The 22112-nt window shown below is 39.8% G+C and overlaps 1 long non-coding RNA gene across 1 annotated transcript; it reads left to right on the top strand.

Moving 5' to 3' along the window:
* Nucleotides 1-1506: 1506 nt before the first annotated feature.
* On the top strand, nucleotides 1507-10913 carry LOC139623320 (uncharacterized). Its single transcript, XR_011691470.1, has 3 exons — nucleotides 1507-1674; nucleotides 7620-7717; nucleotides 7899-10913. It is a non-coding gene; the product is annotated as an uncharacterized lncRNA (long non-coding RNA).
* The last annotated feature ends 11199 nt before the right edge of the window (nucleotides 10914-22112 follow it).

Genomic DNA, 22112 nt, shown 5'->3' with positions numbered 1-22112 from the left:
ATTTTTGTCCGTTTTCTGTCAGTGGAGCTCTGGTTGGTAACCACTCACATTTATGTGAACAAAGTTCATTCAGGTTCATCCATGCAGCTAGTTGAAAAATATCCAAAATCTGAGCTGAGAGCATATTAATGACACTAAGAGTGAGATTGGAAGTTTCTGCAATAACATGTTTTACTCCTCAAACTCCACAGCAGTTGTCACATATGTTAAACAGAAGTTAGTGTTGATGAGACAACAGCTGCAAGCCTGATTTATTATTTACAGAAACCCGAAGCACAATGAAACTTTAAATTCAGCTAAACTGAAGATTTATTGTTTGAGATCAGTCTTCATGTGGGTGTGCAAAGAAATTATGGGATCTTTCATAAGATGTTCCCTGAGGGCCAATACACAGTAGCCTCACTGCATAGTGTTTCATCACTGATGCCTGTAGAGAGAGGAGTTTTTAATCTGAATGGTTAAAGGGGCTTCAGCCATTGTTGTCTTTATAATGCAAGTGTTACGAGTTTCAAAATGATTTTGTAACGGAGGTAACAAATGAATGTTTGCTAGGTTCACCGCCCGTGTACTCATCCTGCAAAACAAGTGCGTGAGCGAAGGAGCGAACCCACCACTACTTCTCCAAATCTTTGTCTCTTTATTACATCAATCACAATATAAAACGATACAAAAGTTAACATTTCCCTGTATAGTTGTTTCAGTTTACTCTTATTAATGTAACAATGTAAATCATAAACCCTCTTTGGCTTTTAAATTAATATTCATGTGACTTTAGAGTCAAAACATGAAGCAATGTACACACAGGGAAAATCATTCAACCAAGTGTGTCCTTAAACACAGACCGGGCACCTAACTTCAAAGAAATCTCCGTTCAAGTTATTAAGAGTAGACTTTTCATTTAACCTTAACTGTGTCTTTAACTGTATTTTTCTAACGTGTGAGAATGCCCCAGAAACCGAAATAAAAACATGGGAGGGAGTGAGAGCACCAGCACACAGAACCACACATACGCAGTCACAGTGCTAACAGGCTAAATGGCCGCTAGCGCCATTGTTTACAACGCTCGTACCCCCGCGATTATAAACACGTTACAAACACCAAAAACGTCACAATGGACACATTACACCTACAGTACATCACTTTACACATCAGGAGGAAGCGTTTTTGGTAAGTTTTACCATTTACCAACCTGGAAAACAAGAATCATGAGTGCGTGAGTGAAGGAGCGAACCCGCCATTACTTCTCCAAATCTTTGTCTGTCAGAAGAGGGAACCGCGGTGCAACGGTAACCGCACCTTGATTCCGCCTTCGCTTTTGTCTCTCTTTTTCCTCCTACATTAAATTATGCTTCACAATAAAATATTCAAATATTATTAAACATCTGGCCGACTGTTACCAGCATTAATAAAATAATTTTACACTCATATGAATAATAGACTGAGACCAGTAAAAAAAAAAAAAAAAAAAAGTGACTACATGGTTTCTCATTTAGGTGTATCACACAAGCGGTTATAATAGGCTCTCCGAGCAGCGTTGTGTGTTTGGGGCAGATTGGAGGCTACAGTGGTTATGCTGGGGCTAGCTGCTTAGCCTGCTAACTTCAGTAGAGGAAAAGACATTAGAGACACATATATAACATTTGCGTTGCTTTCCACTGCCTGAGACAGCTCTTGGTGAGTAAAGGAATGAAGTTTGATGCTTAACTTACAATGTTTCTAACAGCTGTTAATGCTAACCTTGGCTATGTAGCAGTAGCAAAACTTATTAATAGCTCCTTTGAAAAAGTCTTTGAGGATGCTTGGAGCTCTAAGTGTTGTGCTGTGGTTTAAACAAAGATGGAAATTATCATATAAAGGGATGTTCAGCTCAGTGAATTCAGTGTAATGTTTTTACATGAGAGACACAAACAGGAGCTAACACCATACGGCCAGAAGAAGAAGCGAATGTTTCGGTGGCAGGGAGGTGCAATTGTTGCAGAAATGCTGCTTTTGAAGCATCGGCACACATTTACACTTGGAGGAATGACAGTGGTGTATCCTGGCATGTCAACACGTTCTCACATAGAATAAAATAACATTGGATGTTTTGAAACAGTTTACTATGTGTAAGTTTGATCAGGAGAGTCCACCTTCATATACAGAAGAAGAAGAAAAATAAAATCATGGAAGTTTTGCCAGAGATACAGCAAAACATCATCTCAGTCTTATGTCTTATGTTAGTCTTGTTTTCATATTTACGTTCTGATAAAATCAAACACGTTTGATATCATTGTTAAATTTTTAGTATGGGTTCATGCTGACAGTGACGTTCAGTGATGATTTCCTCAGCACCAAACAGGAAGCAGCAAACCAAGTTGACAGTGAGCACGGAGGCGACTCTGGGGAGGCGTAAGAATCTGAGTTGTTTGGTGTAAACCAGCATTAAACACATAAAGGAGGCAAGGAAAAAAACTTCAAAATAAAACAGGAAATCATGAATACAAAATACAAAGTCATTGTAGTGGCAAAGCAAGACAGTTACAGTGTTAAAATTCAGATTTTTATATAATAATAACAATTAAAAAAAATAACAATGTAGAATGTCAAAGAGCAAAAGTCTGAGGTTTTTTTTCATGTAAGTAGTTAGAACTGGGATTTCTGAGGAGCAGCGTATGTGTCAATTTGGCCTCCCAAGCCTTTGGCTAGTGTTGTTCACTGACCTATCACATCCAGCCTGGCTCGCCTCCTCCAACATGGCCGGACAGCTGACACTAGTGCCCCCCCGCCTCCTAATGTGTTGTGATAAGGAGCTTATGTGAGGTTTCCCTGGCAAAAATTACACCCTGAAGCTATTCTAACAGCCTGGCACTGTGGACGTACATTACATGATCACTGCCATGCAAAGGTGACGCTGGCAAGCAGAGATGCATTGACCATGGCGGAGGCACGGGGCGCCACGAACGCGACGGTCGTCATTTCCATTGTTTTTCTAACACGCAGGGACACGCAGCAGCCTGTAGCTGCAGGAAGGATCAGCTGTCCTCATGTTTCACATGTGAGCTTGGCCGTAGGTAGTCAACAGAGTTTCATGAAGAGTATACAGTGAATGGTCTGAATTGGCCTTTCCAAACTACATTTAAAAATCACCAAAAGCAGATGTGCGGATGCAAAGAGGGGCTTTTCTCCTGATTCCATGCCCATCAGAAAACAATAGGAGGATTTTGTAGTATCCTAATTTTTGACAGCAAATCAGCAGAAACCAGTTCCACATGTGAGCTGTTTACATCAACCGATTCTGATGTCTTTCCCCTTTGTCTACAGCTTCTGAACAAGTGGCTACTACATGAATGTGTTTTGTGTGAACTTGTGTGTGTGTGCGTCTGTGTGTATGTGTGTGTCCTAATGCAGACCCCACACACATGTATGACGCTGGCATGTGCATGTCAGTCCCCCGAGCTCAGACCGTAAGATGTTGATGGCCAACCTGTAAATGACAAGCTCAGAGGGAGTGTGTTTAGCAGTTTGGCTGGATCTTAAAAAGGTCACACCCACACACATATGGGCACACACACTCACAGACACACACACCCAACGAAAATGACATACAAGGACGACCTTCTTTGTCACCTCCATCTTGAGCTAAATGCTGGAGCTTTATACAGTGATCCTCCGAGTTTTTACAATCTTCTTCTTCTTCTAATGCAAAATTGTCCTAATGACATCCTTTCACAGAAGAAAAACACCTCCTGGTGTATTTCTGCTACTACCATCAAAATTGCTGTTGTCATGAGAAAATACTACCTCGAATTTTGGTGATTTGACTACAGTTGAAGGATTAAATGTTTGGTCCATTGGTCGAGAAAAATCTGTGAGTCCCCCCACCACCCCCCCTCCAACCCCCCCGGGCCCTGTGAAAGCCTTTCAAAAACCACTGGATCAACTCAAATATGCATTCATGCTTTTTTTCCCTTTCCCTCTGAGCTCTAAACTCTTTCCAAAATGTTAGCAGTTTGAGGTTCGACTGGAGCTGCATGTTGAGGAAGGCTTCAGTACTGGAGGCAGGTCAGCAGTGGTACTCAGATAGGTCCCAGTTTTTGGTGCAACTAACAAAAAAAAAAAAGCACAACAAATGTCTTGCAGTTTTGGATTTCTGTCAGTCAATATGTCCAGATCGTGATTTTTATATTTTTGGGAATGTGATTTTATTTTAAAATTAGAATAGTCTATCAATAATGATGCCATTAGTGAGGCTCTATGAATTGCTTTTCTCTGCTGGTTGGTCCACCAATATGTAGAAGAAGATGAAGTTGACATTTGGTACAAACATTAAGGATTAAGATGAAACTTGAAAACTTTCATCTCCCTCAGTCTTTCCTCTCTCACCACCACCAGCTTGTCCTGTTGTGAGTTTGAATGAAGTAGCTTAATAATTATTGGATGGAAGAGCTCATGATTTTTCATTTAAAACCATCATCAGGTCAAATTCTCAATTTGTCCGGTTACACATTATCATCAAAACTAATGATGCTGATCAGCCTCAGGTGTACTATTTATTGTTGATTATCAAATGTTTACATGCTAACATGCTAGGTCGGTGGACATTACCACGCATGCAGCATTTCACAATTTTAAGTCATCAAACCACATGAAGTAAGTTCTTTGTCATCGCCTTCAAAAATTACAAATACAGGAATGTCTGCATGTTTATCACATTGTTTAAGAAATTATTTGGACATTTTTTTTTTCTCTCGAGGAATTAACCCATTATCTCAAGATAACAGAGTTTTGTTGTGTCAAGAAAAAAATAGCCTTTGCTCCTGACAGTCAGTATTCACACGGACACACGGACAGGTCCTTGTCAGCCGAGTGACAGCGTAATTCTTTTCTTTGGTTAAACATCCAGCTAAGGTTTTTCTGACCAGCTCAGAGGAAAAAAAAAAAAATCTAATAATCATCATAAGTGATGATTGAAATCTCACCCACCCCTAACCCTTTGCTGCTGCCTGTGTGTATAGATGTCAAGAGACTGAGGGAGTGGGCGGGGCTTGGTAACACCCTCTGCAGCCTTCTTTTCATGGACAGCACACTGTCAGTGCTGCTTAATGCTTCTGCATTAACCATTTTAGCAGTTGCATGTTGTTCAAACAAAACGTAGAGGCCACTGCACATGTGCACTATATAGTCATGGCAGAAACCCAAACTAGGCTGTTATTATATAAAATTAGCTATAACTTAACAGAACATCTCTCTCTCTCTCTCTCTCTCTATCTGAAAAAAGGTAAACAAAAATCATGATTATTGTTAATGATGGAAATTCTCAAAGGCAAACTGAATGTAGAAAGACGGGCACACACACAAGTGTATTTTAAGTGAGTGAGCATTGAGTAACATCACATTCATGCCACTTTGGCTTACTTTATAGTCACATAATCTTTGTACTGCATGAGCAGCACTGCAAACATAAACTGAGAGGCAGTTCACGCACAGGTGAGGCAGGCAGTGAGGCCACACTGCCCCTGGATTTGAGAGCCACTGGTTTATTGACTAATAATAACTAAACAAAACCTACCTGCTGAGATATCTGCTGCTGCTGCTGCATTCTGACATTTTTGCTGAAGAACGCCATCCTTAATGTTTTCAGTAGCACCTGTGTCCTTCCTTCTATGATGAGTTGAAAAAGGCATATGTAGTGAAAAAGTAGCATCATTTCTGCCATCCATTACATTTTAGAGATGCACTTCCTGTCCAACAAGACATAGTAGCAGCTTAAAGTTTGACCTGAAGTTTAGCTCTGCTTCTACTGGCACCACTGCAGATGTTGAAAGTACACACCAAGTCCAGCAAGTCCAGAAGTTACGATGTTAAAGTGTGTTTGGCCGGAGGTGTGTCTTCACCACCCACACACACTGTAAATGTAGAGATGCAGCAGAAAAACAGGGGTTTGACTCTGGGTTACAGCAGCTGCTCGGTGAACAGGAGTCAGGTGAGGGGGCTGCTTCCTCTCACATCCAGACAAGAACAAAGCAGCAGAAAGCGTAATAAGGTGAAGGGCCTGTTGTTATATAACTCACTCACTTAATATTAAAGGTCTTCGTCTCTCCGTTTTACTGCTTTCTGACCTTGATGAACTCTTGCTAGAAGTTTAAGTTGAAACACTGTGTTAAAGTCTTGATTTAAATGTCACGGTAAAGATGGTTCAGAGAAATTTGACTCGACTTAAAATGAAGTAAAAAGCTTGTAAGTTTTGCATTTCTTCCAGCAGCACTTACAGAGCAAGATAATGAATCAAATAACATTCTGACATTCAGCACAGCCTGTATGGATGATTTTAAAGTGGTAATACTGTAGCTGGACTGATGAAACAGCTTTTGACACACACACATACACACACACACACACACACACATACACACACGGCCAAAAGCCTACATGCCATTTACAGACTAATATTACAAAGCCAAACAGCAGCAGTGATTCCTTAATCAAGTTAAACTTAAGAGATGCAAAGATTTCAAGGCCACATATTTCCATTTGTTACACAGGAGCACTCAAGGCTGATCAAAAAGTAGATTGTCGTGCGCTCTGCGTACACACACACATCCTGACCTCAGCCCCAGACCTTGTCAACTCCTGGAAACACCCCTGACCCAGAGTAGTGGCATGTTATGTGCTTCTGGTAAAGTGCCTCAGTTATCACATGCACTTAAACAAGCAGCTGGGAACTCCACCCAGGTCCCAGGTCAGAGAGGAAGCAGTGACGGTTCCACTTTAGGCGGAAAAAATGTCACTTATAACCAACCGCGACAGCATGTGACTGGTATTGGTTTCACTTTGTGTGTGTGTGTGTGTGTGTGTCAGCATGGTGAAATGTGATCCCGGAGACACCTACTGTAGCAGGAACCACCACAGAGGTGGTTCTGAGTACTTTGGCAGTTGGTTATATGTCTGTGGACAGATGTTGTCACCATGACGACCTGCAAGATGCAGTCAGGAAACTTGAAGATGGTTTTGTCTGACTCACGACTAGTGAACACTCATGGGTTGGAAACGGCAACATCTTGAATAGAAATCCTTTATTGTCATTGTATTTAAAATACAACAATATGATTGGTGCATGCAAGTAAAATAAATAAAAAATAAATAAATAAATAAAATAAAAATAAAGTACCAGTCTTCAGATTACACAGTCCACACTAGTTATTGCATATTCTATTTTTTTTTTTATTTTGTATGTTGAGAGTGTGAATGGCCTTAGGAAAGAAACTGTTCAGGAGTATGGTGGTCCGAGTTTTAAATGACCTGTGAGGGCACAGGGTCAAACAGGTGGTGTCTGGGATAGGAACAGTCTTTGACAATGTTTTTGGCTCTGAACCATCAAGCCTTTCTGTTCTTCTATTCTTTACATGTTCTCCTCCATGTACTCCGGCTTCCTCCCACAGACCAAAGACATGCAGGTTAAACAGTGACTCTAAATTGTTCATATAGGTGTGAATAGTTGTTTGTCTCTATATGTCAGCCCTGTGATAGACTATACCACACCCACCCTATGAGGATAATCAATAGGGCTGATGAATATCAATAAAATTGATATCAATAACCATTAGATCCAATATTAACATGTATTTACTTATCTTTTGCAGCAATGCAGCAACTTTTCCTCCTCTGATGTCCCAGCACTCTGTGGAAAGAGTAAAAAAAAAAAAATTGCACTACTGATGGATGGAGTCAATACAGACAAGTAAGTGAGAAAACTTCATGGAAATCAGTATGAACCAGTTCAAATGATGGCATTAAAGAGTGTAGAACCGTATAGATGCCCTATATTCACATGCACTTCTGGTGTCACCCATTTTTTGCTTCTGTTTCTTTCTCTTTTTATCTCCCTCTTTCCTTTCACCATCCTCCCTTCATCTCTCCAGTGCCAGGCCTGAGCCTGGTGGAAGAAAGACAGAAAAAAGAAATAGTGAGAAAGAGAGAGAGGGAGAGAGGGGGAGATCGGATTTCCATTCCACATTGGATCACTGGAGTGGAGTCTAAAACCACAGAGTGTGCTGGCACTGGACAAAGAGGCTGGATTCAATAAATATGTGGACTAAGCTCTCCTATTCAGACCCTGCAGTATTGAATTCCTTATTTAGGTCATTTAGACTGGGCAAAATTGATACAGTATGCTGCTCAAATCTATAGCTCCATTTTTTTTCTTCTCCTTCTCTCTCTGTCTTTGCCCTTCTAAATAAAAAAAAGATGAGAGAGAAGCCAGCGTGTGTGGGTGTGCAAGAACGGCTGCAAGTGAAGAAGTAGCAGAAGGGGGGGGGGGGGGGGTATTTTTTTCTTTTCCATGCAAGACTGTGAATGTTTGCGTATTTCGTTGAGAATGGCAAAGAGAAAAGAGGCAATAAATTAGAGAGGGTGGGATGAAAAGCGAATTGAATGAAAAAGAGTGAGAAAGTGAGCGGATCGAGAGATAAAGTGTGTGTGCCTAAGAGTGGTGGTATTTTGACATTTTATTAGAGTCTCAATGAGGTCTGCACTAGACAATGCTCTCCTGTCTCCTCGTTTAGTCTGATCTTAATTGGCCATTAGATTGAAAAATAGCCCGTACCTCCTCTCCTCCTCCTCCTCTCCCTTCTCCTCCTCTCTTTGGCAGCCTCAGAGCTGATTAGACCTTTGATTTACTAATAAACACAAAGAAACACATTAGCGGCAGGGCTGAGGTGGCATCACCATGCTTAACTGGGTCTAGCTAGGATAGAGAAATACTAACTGAGGCCTTGACGGTCAGTGAAATCTAACTCATTTTAGTTGGAAGTATTCTTTTTTTTAATTTAAAGGTGCTTTGACACTAAAAATATTGCTCTCAAAAAACATGTTTTATATACCTGGAAACCGGTATTCACTGTTAAAGGTCCCATATTTTACACTTCTCCTGTGTTTTATTTGAAGTGTTGATCTCCATCAGAAGACATATTTGTGGTTTTAAGAACCAAAATCCATCTCAGTGTAGTTTTACATCTCCTCTCTCAGGCTTCTTTCTGGAGTTTTAGCAACAACCGGTCAGTCAGCCAATCAGAAGAGAGGCTCTGAGCTGACTGTTTTCTGAGTGATTGAATAAAAATGTAGCAGATTCCTGGCAAATACTCAGAGTAACCAAATCCTGCAAGGTTGGGCAGTGGATCCAAGTGGATGTTGGGGGCATGACTGAGAGCAGTGACTGCTCTGTTGTGACATCACAAAGTTCCAGAAGTCCTGACGGCTGGTTTTAAGGCTCAGTTTCTGAATACAGGCTGTGTGCATTTCTCTGTGGACTGAGGCTTTGATACTTTCACAGTATTAATATAGAACCTAAACTTGATTTATAATCAATGGACATCTCACTTTATACAATATGTGACCTTTAATGGACACATATATGATTTTGTATTTGTATTGTATTGTAATTTCTTTTTGGAATTTCCCACTGACATCTAAGTTCCATCCCCTGATGCCAAACTGAGACTGGCCTGTTTTTTTTTCTTTATTTTGTCACTCTAATGTTCACAAGTTGCAGACGACTACGTGTCACACATACTCCATCTTTTTTTTTTTTTTTTTTTGCAAAAACTCACACTGATAAATAAGACATTACCCACAATGAGAGGAACTTAATCAGTGCTTGCGTTGGCTGAGAGTGAGAAAGACAGGGATAATTACTCACTAAATAGGCAATCACTGACGTGGCGCCCACACAATAAAGCCTGCATGTGTATTTTGGGGAGCTTGTACAGAAATGCCGGCCAAAAGCCTTGGAAACGAAGAACCGACCAATAAAATAGGCAAGCGATGGTCCTGCCAGGCTAATGCTATAGCCCAGGTCACAAGTAGGGTTTCAAAAGTGGTCACTGGAGAGCTGTATTTCAAACTGAAATCACGTTCGCTGCAAAGCGAAGGGGGACAATCCTGTGTCATGAGTAATGGAAGAACAGCAAGTGCTCTCACATCATTTATTCCAAGAAGCAATTGAGTTTAGGCTACATCTATTCCCTGTTGGTCTTTGTGTTAATTTTCTTCTCCGACAGCTACTGTAAATTTGTTGGCTTTTGTGGTTTCAAAGGGATTTCTTTGAATCATAAACTTGACTCATGACGGGATTAGCTTCTGGACTTAAAAAACAGAGGATAACTGTAGCTGGAGAGAGAGACATCTGTCTCAAGTACAGGCACTGTGCAAAGTTACAGATTATCAAAAATTTAAGGTGCAAAATGTTGAGAGAAGAGTTGTGCAGAGTGTGAGGAGTTCTGCCTTACCTATGAAGGGTAGAAAATCATCTTGACAGTAACCACGTTAAGAAAAAATAATTATAATTTTACACATACATATAAAAAGATATATTTCATTTGCAATACAATAGTCCGTCCAAACAAACCCCTTGGCTCCACGGGACATGTGTGCAGCATTTATCTCTCTGTTTTGGTCTGATGGCTCCCAACTAGCTGTGAACATAGGGGTTTTAGCAGTAAAGAGCAAGATATTTCCCAAAAGAGTTGGTAGAGGCCCAAACAGAGCTACAGTGTGAGTGAGTATTGGACTTACATGCATTAGGTTGCCAATCAAAAACAAGCAAAATGCACCTTTGCTCATTGTCTGCTGGATGTGTACAGTAGATTTGCAGCAGTTTGCTAACATGTTTGCCATAAAGCCTTTATAAGATGATAATAACCTATGTCAGTTGTGTTTGAAAAACTTTATATGTGTATAAATTCAATTCAATTTTATTTGTATAGGACCAAATCATGATGTACATTACATTAATATATAATATACATCTCAAGCACTTTACAGGGTAAGGTCGAGACCTTATATGAATCCAACATATATATATTTTTATTACTTAAACCATTCTCTTACTGTACATCTCAAATGGTATCTGTGGCCTTTACATGAAACAAGCTTATATTTGACCTTTGCCCCTTATTCCTTATTGTAAATATAAGTATATTTTATTTTTATTTCTTTTATAAAGAGGAACCTGAAGCAACAGCTCTTTTACCTCTGAACTGAAATGTATTTTAAATGTTGGTATGAGGAATTATCATTAACATGATAACTGTGCACAATATTAGCAGCACAAAAAAAAACGGTGAGGTAACACTAACCCTGACCTTTGACTTTTGATCACCAAAATCTAATCAGTTTATCCTTGAGTCTAAGTGGACATTTGTACCAAATTTGAAGAATTTCCCTCAAGGAGTTACAGACATACTGCATTCACAAGGCCAAAACCATGTTTTGTAAGGTCAACACGGCCTTGACCTTTGACCTTTGACCACCAAAATCTAATCAGTTCATTTTTGAGTCAAAGTGAATATTTGTGCCAAATTTGAAGAAGTTCTGTTGAGGAGTTACTGAGATATGGTGTCCATGAGAATGGGACAGACATACGTTTGGATGAACAAACAACCTGTGACAATGTGCGCGGCTCTGGCTGTCGCTGGCATGGAGGCATAAAAACCTTTTTAAACCTTTTAAATTAAACCTTCAGCGTACAGCATGTCCATCTAATCAACTACAAATGGTGCTTAATTACTTTGACTAAAATATGAATCTATCAAATACAGACTCAGTATCTGCCTCGCGCAGATATTTAAGTGCATACAATTTAATGACAGCATCTGAATAGAAAGCATATTTGCATACTGTGATATACATTATTACTTCACAATTATTAATTGGCATCTTGCCAGAGAAGACAAACTCCCGGTGTGGGTGGCAGTGGATGTGGCTAATTCAAGTCTGTAAGAGACTCATCAAATTTGGCATGAACACATCATTCACTAAATGGTTATTGATTTCAGTGAAGCTGGATCAGCAACAAAATACCTTTCACTTACCAGTGACAATGCCAATAACCTTTTCATTTAGTCCCTAAAGCTGCTGACACTGAAGAACCACAGTTCAGAGGTTCACATGCTCGTCTGTATGTTGAGCAAAAATACTTGGCTGCCAATGCTGAAACTATTTTCCTTCATTCCTATAAATCTGTCTTTGGAAAACTTGCTCTCAGCAGAGAGAGAGAGAGAGAGAGAGAGAGAGAGAGCATTTACATGAGATAAAGGTTTACATAAACCAAGAATGATACGCTATTCATGTATTTTCTATGCTTCTCCACCACTTCCTCCATTTATGTGTAATATTATGAGACATTATGTAAAATTTTCTGAAATGATTTGTTACAGTCCTCAGCCAGTGCATTTGTGCTGCACCGCACACTGCATCTTTGTGTGTGTGTGTGTGTGTGTGTGTGCTAGAGACTCAAGTAAAGTAGTGTCCTAGTTTAGGTTGTTAAACAGGTGATTACTTTTACAAGAAAACACCTTTTAAACTTTGATGACTGGAAAATCCTCTGGTTTATATAGAGTATCAATGTGGCAAATATAACTATATTATAACTATATAGTATAGTGGTGAATTTGTGTGTGCGTATGGATGAGTGCCTGAAATATATGCTTGTCTGCGTGCTTAAATCTACCCACAGGAACTTAAACCGTTCTGTTGACTTGTAACCAGGGAAGCAGATGTTGAGCAATTTCCTTTAAGCTTCTTTAAAAATATTTTTAGGTGTTTGGCAACAGGTTTTCTGTAGATAGTCAATAGGTCTCTGTGATCAGGTAATTTTGCAGAAGCCTTGAAAACAGCAATCATCAAGCCTCTCTTAAAAAAGAACAGTCTGGTTACTTCTGTGATCACCAGTTAAAGACCTTTGAACCTTCCTTTTGTGAGTGAAATAATTTGGTTTCTTTGATAAGTTTCAATCTGGATTTTGGCAGATCACTGTAGTAAGACAGCTCTAATTAAAGGTAAATGATATTTGTTTAGAAACAGTTCAGACAAGAGTTTGTCTCTAGTCTTAGTAGATTCTGGGACTGCTTTTGACACAGTTGACCGGATAATACCAAAAAGAAGTGAAAACTTGGTGTGGCTCTCAGGTACAAACAACAAAACAAAGCAATAAAAGACAGAAAGGGTCAATTAGCAAGGCAAGTATAACAGGGGACGTTACAAACACTTGTGTTTAAACAATAAAATCAATAAACCAGACAAAATAACATAAAAACAAAAAATAGAATCCAAAGATATAAAAGCATTAAAATCAAGAATGAAAAAGCTGCTTTTTACAAGTATGTTTTGAGTAGTGTCTTAAACTGGGGCAGCGACTCAGCACACTGATCTCCTCGGGCAAGGCATTACAATGCCCGGGGGATCTAATAGCAAATGCACTGTCACCTTTGTTTTTTTCCCTGAGGATCTCAGGCAGCGTGTTTGATCATAAATGCAGAGCAGACATATAAGAAGGTGCCAATCCAGGCTTAAAGACACAGGAAGCCAGCGTAAGGAGGTTAAATTGGTGCGATGTGACCAGATTTTATGGAGCCAGTTAGGAGTCTGGCTGCAGGATTTTTGATGAGTTGCAGGGAACAAAGAGATTTTTGGGAGAGACATGTATACAGGGAGTTGCAGCAATCATGGTGCGATGAGATGAATCTGTGAATAACACAGATCTTGACCCTGTTCATATGGAGGTCCAGTTTAAATATACCAGGCTTTAGTTTGGAAGCCAGTGGACCAAGGAGGCTGGTATCAATCTGGGTCGTAACATGAGTCGGGGGCCATGAGAATGAGCCCAGATTTGGTGTCATTGAGCTAAACCTGTCAGACCAGTTATGCAGGGTTTGTAGGCTGGTTTTGTCATCAGGTTTAATTAGAAGATAAAGTTGCATGCCATCAGTGTAAAAACTGAATGTTATGACTATGCATGATGTCGCCCAGGTGGAGCACGTAAACAGAGAAAAGGATAGGACCTAAGATTGAGGCCTGGGGAACGCTATAGTGGACACGGAATCACCTTTACTAACTGAAAAGTGTCTACCAGTTAGAAAGGAGGTGAACCACTGAAGGTTAACACTAGAGAGTCGAGCTCAAGTCCTGGACTAGCCTCTGTGACCCCTAAGTTGACCCCTCAACCCCTCGATGACCTCATGCCATTAACTTTGTTTCCTTTTCTCTCCCGTAGTTTGTGCTTCTCCTCTCTCTCCCTCTCTCTGTCCTCATTCTGCAGGTATCTCTGCCTCGGGAGCAGCAGGATCCAGATCCACCACTACTCATCTTTACTATTAACCACTGTTATCTGTCATTATTATTGATAACACCATTACCTACACAGCTGTTCCTGGTCTCTCTCTCTCTCTCTCTCTCTCTTCTCTCCCCTCTCCTCCCCCTCCCCCTCTTTCTATCTTCTCCTAAACCCAACCGGTCGAGGCAGACGGCCGCCCACCCTGAGCCCGGTTCTGTTGGAGGTTTCTTCCTGTTAAAAGGGAGTTTTTCCTCCCCCCTGTCGCCAAGCGCTTGCTCGTTGTGGGAACTGTTGGGTTTTTCTCTGTAACAAAGTAAGGTCTTGACCTTACCCTGTAAAGTGCCTTGAGATAATGTATATTATGATTTGGCGCTATACAAATAAAATTGAATTGAATTGAATTAAGTTTCTGTAGAGCAGTTTTGAAGCTCAGAGAGGGCTGCTCCGCCGTCGCCGTCTTGGCAGTGCCTGACTCCACCTAAATCCTGTCTAATGAAAAAATTAGCAAAGAGGTGGGGCCTGTTTGGAGCTCAGACTTTGCTGCATGCCAGTTTGTGGCAAGCATAAGCTCACTCACCAGTCACTCAACGCAGCACGCCCTCAAATTATGTACAACTTTCAGACTAGATGATGAGCATTGAAATACATCCAGCCCGTTTTACATACTGCATGAATTACACCTGTGTGAACATGTAAAAGCTCCGTGTTTGAGAGAGGTGTAGTTATTATTGAGGAGATCCTTCCTGGGAGAGACAGGCCAGATCCTGGAATGGTTTAATCAATAGAGGAATGTTCTCTGTAATGAAGTGTGTCAGCTTCTTAACAGAACTACAACCTTAATCAAGTCAATGAGGAGGGGAGAGTTAAACCTGAGGCCCATCTGAATAATCACGCTGCCGTATTGACTGGCCACAAGATGAGGCGAATGCCAAACACTGGGATGGTCAATCACACACACAAACAGAGACACATGGGCAAACATTAGAAACTACATCTCAATAAAAACACAAGCAAATGAAGGTAAATTACACAGTGAAATACTATATGCACACTTGTTCTAGTTTTGCCCTGCTTTGGAAATGTATCACCAAATCTGGTCTCTATTGTATCAGCTTAGTCTGTTTCCAACAGCTGAATACTGTGACTCAGTGGATCTTTAATCCTACCATCTTTACCACTGCTTTGAGTCCCATACTAACTGCCTGGACATACCACAAAGTGGCCCCATCATCCTTACAAAAAGGTGGTGCTGGAAGCTTGATGATGTAGTGACTACTAGCGTGTGAAACTACATCCTCACCAATGGGTTTTAATTTTAAAACATCATTTTAAAAAGGAAACACTTTCCATTCAGATGCCTCTGTATCAGAAATAATCTCTGTCCAAACTAACACACCTGAAAACACATGTCACATGACCGTTCACATTCACAATGGGCATGTGTGTGTAAACAGGAAGCAGATTGTCTATTCTGCAGTTGGTTAGTTGCAGAAAATACCACGGATGAAGAACAACAGTCATAGCTGTATAAAATTCAGAATTTTTACTGCACAATAACACCTATCATTGCTTCTATTGGTCTCTGTTTCTGCCCATCCAGACTACAACAGATCCCTGGAGTTGTCAAAGTAAAACAAGGCCAGCAAGGTTTCCAGAAGTCTCCATTTTAGTAGCTTGAAAACTCCTAAAACTAAAACGTATTAGTGTGGATGAAGCCTGAGACAACTAACATGACTTTTTTTTTCCTGATTTACCACTGGATTCATTCCATTTGTGGTTCCCTCCATTTCCTCAAAGGTCAAGACTATTTGCTGTTGGTCAGTGGCGCAAATTTGTGTGAAAATTAGCCAAGATGTAACTCTAACTTTACAATGCAAATTCACTAATTGTGGATTTGTATTAAATAAAAAACGACTGTTGTGGAATCTTGCTGTTAGAAACGCACGTGACCTGGCCCTATACACAGATACCAGTGCTGACATCTAGTATTTTGATGGTCAGGAAAATAAAAATGACAGCCATCAATCAAACTGCAACTTTAAAGCTACTGTGCCAATTTCAAATTTGAAAACAAAAAGCTATTGACAAAGCAATCAACAGTCAAGGTCCACCTACTAACTGAGGTTTTCAACCGTATGAAAAGCTTTGTCTTCATCAGCAGAGGGAGTCCCAGGTAACAGTGGAATCTGCAGTTCATAAAACTCAAGAACCACTACGAAAAGAAAAAGGAAAGAACGATGAAAGAAAAACGAGAGAAATGTGTTCCCAAGGATTATCTCTATTTGTTTTAGGAGCCGCTGAAGCAGTTGCACCTGAGCATCTTTTTCCTTAATTCCTTCATTTCCATTATGTGATGCTTTGGGGAACAACAGTGTCCATCAGTACCACACTCAAATCTTTAAAGGTCCCCTATTTTTGAGTTTTCCTGTGTTTTATTTGAAGTGTTGATATCCATCAGAAGATATATTTGTGGATGTAAGAACCAAAAACCATCTCAATGTAGTTTTACATCTCCTCTCTCAGGCTTCTCTCTGGAGCTCTAGTAACAGTAACAGGTCGCTGGCTGTTTTCTGAGCGATCTAATCAAAAATTTAGCAGATTTCAGGTAAACACTTGGGGCGTGGCTGAGAGTGGTGACTGCTTTGTTGTGACATCACAAAGTTACAGAAGTCCTGACGGCTGGTTTTAAGGCTCAGTTTCTGAATACGGGCTGTGTGCATTTCTCTGTGGACTGAGGATTTGATACTTTCACAGTATTAATATAGAACCTAGACCTGCTTTATAATCAAAAGGACATCTACGTTTATTCTATACGGGACCTTTAAAAATTGATCACAAGTTTTAGTTTTCAAAAAGGGTCATTAATATTACAGTTGGTCACTGTAGTTTTTAGAAGACATTACTTAGGAGGAATATGTATGTGTGTATTCATGATAATGAATACTAAGCTGTACGCCACAGATGAATAAGACATCAGGACAGCATTGCATAGCATTGGATACACACACAATACTTGTTAGCAGGTTCTATTCATTGCTGGTTTTGTTTTCATGGGGTTCGGTGTCTGGAAGAAAAATACTGAATCACCCGTAGCCTCCTCAAGTCATTCTCCTGATATTTACCTGCGACTGGTACCCACTCTTAATTGCTTATATGTGGGACAATGAGCAGACAATGTTAAAGAAGACCAAAATCAATAAGATATAACAGACAAACATGTTTATAACCATAATAGAAGTAAAGACATTAACCAATAACCGGTTAACCAGGTCTGTTAAAGCAGCACTTCACAAACACAGCTCGCCCGCTCAGGAACGAAGCTCCAACATGGCTGCCAGAGAGGCTGTTATGTGACATGAAAGCTTTAAGCCAGTCCTGTATAGTCACATAAATAAACATACACCAAAGCTTGTGAACAGTGAATAATAACACCAACTGATCTGCATATGAAAACAGTGTAATACATAAGCTCTCACTATCTGAGCCTGCACTGCACACACACACACACACACACACACCAAACTCTCTCTCTCTCTTTCTCTTATCCACACATCCAGAGAAGCTGATCATCACTCCCTCTGTCTTCACTCATCTTTCTCCACCCTGCCTTTCTTCTCTCTCTGTCTTCCATTGATCTCTCTCTCATTGGACTCATCACTCTGCATTCTCTGCAGACAAAGAGCAACCGCAGGATGACAATCACATTAGAGCACACAATCTATTTATGGCTTTGCCTCATATTTCAACTCCATTCTCTCTCTCGCTCTCTCTCTCACTCACTCACTCACTCACACACACACACACTCACATGCTTTCACGCTGTCTCTTTTCTTCCGTACTCTGTGATAATATAAACGCAGGGATTTTAGTGGTAATGAGTTTTTAATGAAAAATGAATTATTTACAGTGGCTGGAGGACATAAGATAAAAAAAGAGAAAAGCAGGTGATACCAAAGCTGTGAAAGTCCTGCCACCTCATTGCAGTAAAGTTTATTAGAGTTTACTTTACATATGTAGATTGCTACATACATAGATTAGAAAGGATAAATTTGGGAGAAAAAACAAACATTTTATTTTTATGTCAGGTATTTGATTGGCTGTGCTCCACCTAATCTTCAGTGAAGTTAATTGCTGAAAATGAACCAAAATGTAGCATGAATTCACTTCACGCCTGCAAAGCAAATCCACTAATTGTGGATTGGTGTTAAAAACAATTAAGATTTCAGTTTGTTCTGATGGTCAGAATAAATGACAGCCGTCAGTCAAACTGCAACTTTGCAACAAACTTATGCTGCCAGTTTCCCGTTTGAAAGGGCCAAAAAAAAAAAAAAAAAAGCTATTGACAAAACAATGAAAAGTCAAGGTCCACCCACTCACTTTGACAGTGCCAGGAGGCAGGGTTCAGCCTGTGAAAAAAAAATCACAGGTGCCAGTGTGATATGAGTATGAGATGCTGAATGATGAAATGCTCTCTCCAGAGTGGCGAGACGAGCCCTTCATGTTGTCTGCCAGCTTTTTAGGATTACACAAGTGCACCATAGACCAAATCCTTAGTAGGTTATCTTTTCTTATAAAAATAAGTTAAGGTGATAAACCTTTTCAAATTATAATACACCCAATGAACAGTTCTATCAAGCAGTTTCAGTCAGTAAATATGAACACACTGTGATGTGTTTTAATGAAAAAAACATCACTTTGATCTCATCTTATCCAAATGATCTCTGATCTCATCTCATCTGAATATCAGATGTCTGACACCTTCAGTCAGTGCCATGCATATTTTTAACAAAGCACTGAAGGCTTCAGTAAGAGGAAAAGCCTCCCTTCCCTTCACCTAATGACACCTTTAACTGAAAGAACACCACATTATTAGATACACTTTATTCACTCTCAAGGCTTCAGGCTGCTCCTTCATACTCCAGGTGAGTGAATGTGCTGTTGCAGGACTGTTTCTAACATGCACAGACACATTTACCTCTGTTGTTCTACATGTTTCAAAACCACCACCTGATGGGAGGTGCTTTAAGAAATCCACCAGTTTTATAATCCAACATTAGATTATGGGTGTTCTGCATTACGCATAACACCCCCTGTAACAATATTTAAGGAGTTTAAAGAGAAGGAAACCTCGTCTCTCAGAAATGACATCTTTGTACCACTTGCGATAGCAAATACATTTTGAGTAAGTCTTGATACCTGAGTTATATTCTTTATCAGAATAATGAGGAAATGTTTAAATGAATGATCTGCCAAGCTGCACCATGTTCATCCTGGACATATATAATCTCCTTTTCATACAGTATCCTTTCATATCAAGTAAAACATGAATACCATTTTAAGGTTATTCGGGCAGCCCTGGGTTATGGTTAGGAAAAAGTTATGGTTTCAGTTAAATATTGAAAAAGTCAACAGTTACAGTAGCTTCAAAAAGTATTTGGACCCCCTCACTTTCTGTACACTGGGTTTTTGTACATTTATCCACACTCAGTAATAATCCATAATCAATAATCCAAAGTTTAGAATTTTTGTAGTTCAAATCAAAAATTGAAATCTCTTCCTCTTTGTTTTACTGGTGAGTCTAGAACCTGACTGGACTCCACCTGTGGCAAATTGAACTGATGGGCCATAGTTTAGAAAGGCACACACCGGGTGTGGTCCCACAGTTCACACTGCAGGTTGTATCGAAAAACTACACCACGGAATCCAAGGAGGTCTCTGTAGACCTCTGGAATAACGGTGAGGCATAGATCAGGGCTGGGATATGAAAACCATTTCTAAAGCTTCGAGTGTTGCCAGGTGGCTTCACTGTTCCAAAATCCCAATGGCCAGTCCACCTGAAGTTTGCCAAACAGCTTTTAAAGTATTTTGAGGGCATGAGGAAAAAGATTCTGATGAAAAAACTGAACCCTTTGAGCAGAACTCCAAACACCAGGCACAGCTCCTCACCTGCCTAATTCCATCCCTGTGGTGAAACATGGTGGTGGCAGCATCATGCTGTGGCAGCAGGGAGGTCAGGGAACTGATGATAATGAATTCTTTACAGTATCTGTTCAATGTTTCATGTGAACTCATGTATAATATGCACAATATCTCCTGATGGAAAGGATATGTTACCACAGGCAGTAAAGAGCAAATGTAAGCAACAGACGATATTTCTCTGTTTCACCATCAAATTTTATCATGGTGCTTACAGATCACAATGCAAATGATACCATATTCACCATACTATTGTGAAATGTATCATTATAGGCATCATCTGCAGCTTTGATAAATATTTCAACAAATTAATATACCAATAATTATCTGACAAAAAGCTGTCAAACATTTACACAGCACAGTTCTCACACCAGATGCTGTAGCTGATACTTTATTACGGAGCAGTTTTTTAGAGATATTGACAGAGTATCTACCAGAATAAAGGTTATTCCAGGCCTGGTTGCTGCATCTTTATGGTAAGTGTCACTTGCCTGACATAATTAATGTTGACAGTCAGGATTGCTTTTCGCTGTTTTTGAATTTGCTGCTTTTTTCTTTTTTCTTCTTTATTTCTCAGTTTATTTTTCAAAGCTTGTGTTTCCCTTGAAAGCCTTTTTCCGAGTTTTGCTCCTCTCCCACTCACTTGCAAGCAGCCACCTCCCTGTAGTTGGCTCTTTGTTACTCTGGTCTGGTGGAATATCTGGCAGTGTGTCTACTTGTCCAGTACCTTCTCTGATACCTCTGCTCCCTCGATTCTAATTCAACTTTTCTGTCCTTTCCTGTCTTGTTGAACCCTTTGTTTTTCCTTCTCTAGGATCTCCCTTCTTCTGTCTGGGTCACTGTGTAATTTCCTTTTTCTCTTTCTTTGATACTACCTATTTCTCCTTCTTTGCTCCTCCACAGACAGTTAGTTTTGGGGGGGGGGGGGGGGCTCAGTTAATGCAGCTGTGTGCCTGCAAGCAAAAACAAAAACAAGTTTTGCACTTGAAAGATGTGATATCCATTTACTTTTAATATAATCAGTCAACTCATAAGATACACAGACAGCATTCTGACTCAGGCAGAGTAAAAGTACATGTATGATACAGTACAGTTAGCACTGTTATAAATCGAGCATCGATTAAACACAATGTTACAGCATTAAAAACCATGTATTTACAATGCTAACAGTGTAATACTGCCACTAAATGTCCACTGTTACCTGTAATTATCTAATTTTAAGACTTAGAATTGATAAATTGTTGGGAAAAATGCTGTAAAGGTGTCATGTATACAAGGTATGCAAATCAGGAAAAATGGTTACTAAAAAGTTATTGGTAATTAAAATCACGAAACAACAATTGGAGTATTTTCTCATATTCCAAAATATTATACTGTTGAGTTTTTGGAAGCAGTCTTGTCAACTCCATCAGACATAAAACCCGATGGAGTGGACAAAATTAAACATGTTTCCAGCATAACCATGTCTTATGTGATGTGTTAGCCACATTATATTACATTTATGCTTTATTGTTTGACATCATACAGATCCTTGCTATTCATTTGATATTTTCATTTCGCAAATTATTGAATTTATTGAAAACACTTTTGCATGTTAAGAGTCAGATACACTTTAATCTACAATTCAGTATGCAAGTAAGTGTACAAAAGGTGAAAACATGGGTCTGAATACCTTCTGAAGCCACATTTACCCATTTATATTAAACCAAAACCACAACCTTTTGCACACCTCAATGAAAGCATAAAGGTTGGAATAGAGGCAGGAATGAGGCTTTGTTGTTTGACGCAGTGCTAATTCCAGTCTGAGCACAGCCTTACCAAGACAATGAGGAGTGTTAGCTTGCATATTCAGTTGGGAAATGTTAAACAAAATCTTTGTGAAGATTTCTACAGGTGTGAAATACAGGGTCAGTGAACAGAAGGCCAAGGGCGGAATTTGTGCATCTTAAAATTCAATTTTCAAACTGAACTTTCCTCTTAAGCAAAGCTGCGCACAAACAACTTGACCATTGATAATAGAGCTTCTGTTGTGAGGGTGAGGATCAGATTA

Source organism: Trachinotus anak, unplaced genomic scaffold (genome assembly GCF_046630095.1).
Source record: "Trachinotus anak isolate AG129_WGS33_773 ecotype Australia unplaced genomic scaffold, CSIRO_AGI_Tana_v1 ptg000007l, whole genome shotgun sequence".
NCBI lineage: Eukaryota > Metazoa > Chordata > Actinopteri > Carangiformes > Carangidae > Trachinotus > Trachinotus anak.
The sequence above is the reverse complement of the archived record's forward strand: the minus strand, read 5'-3'. Positions and strand labels throughout refer to the sequence as shown.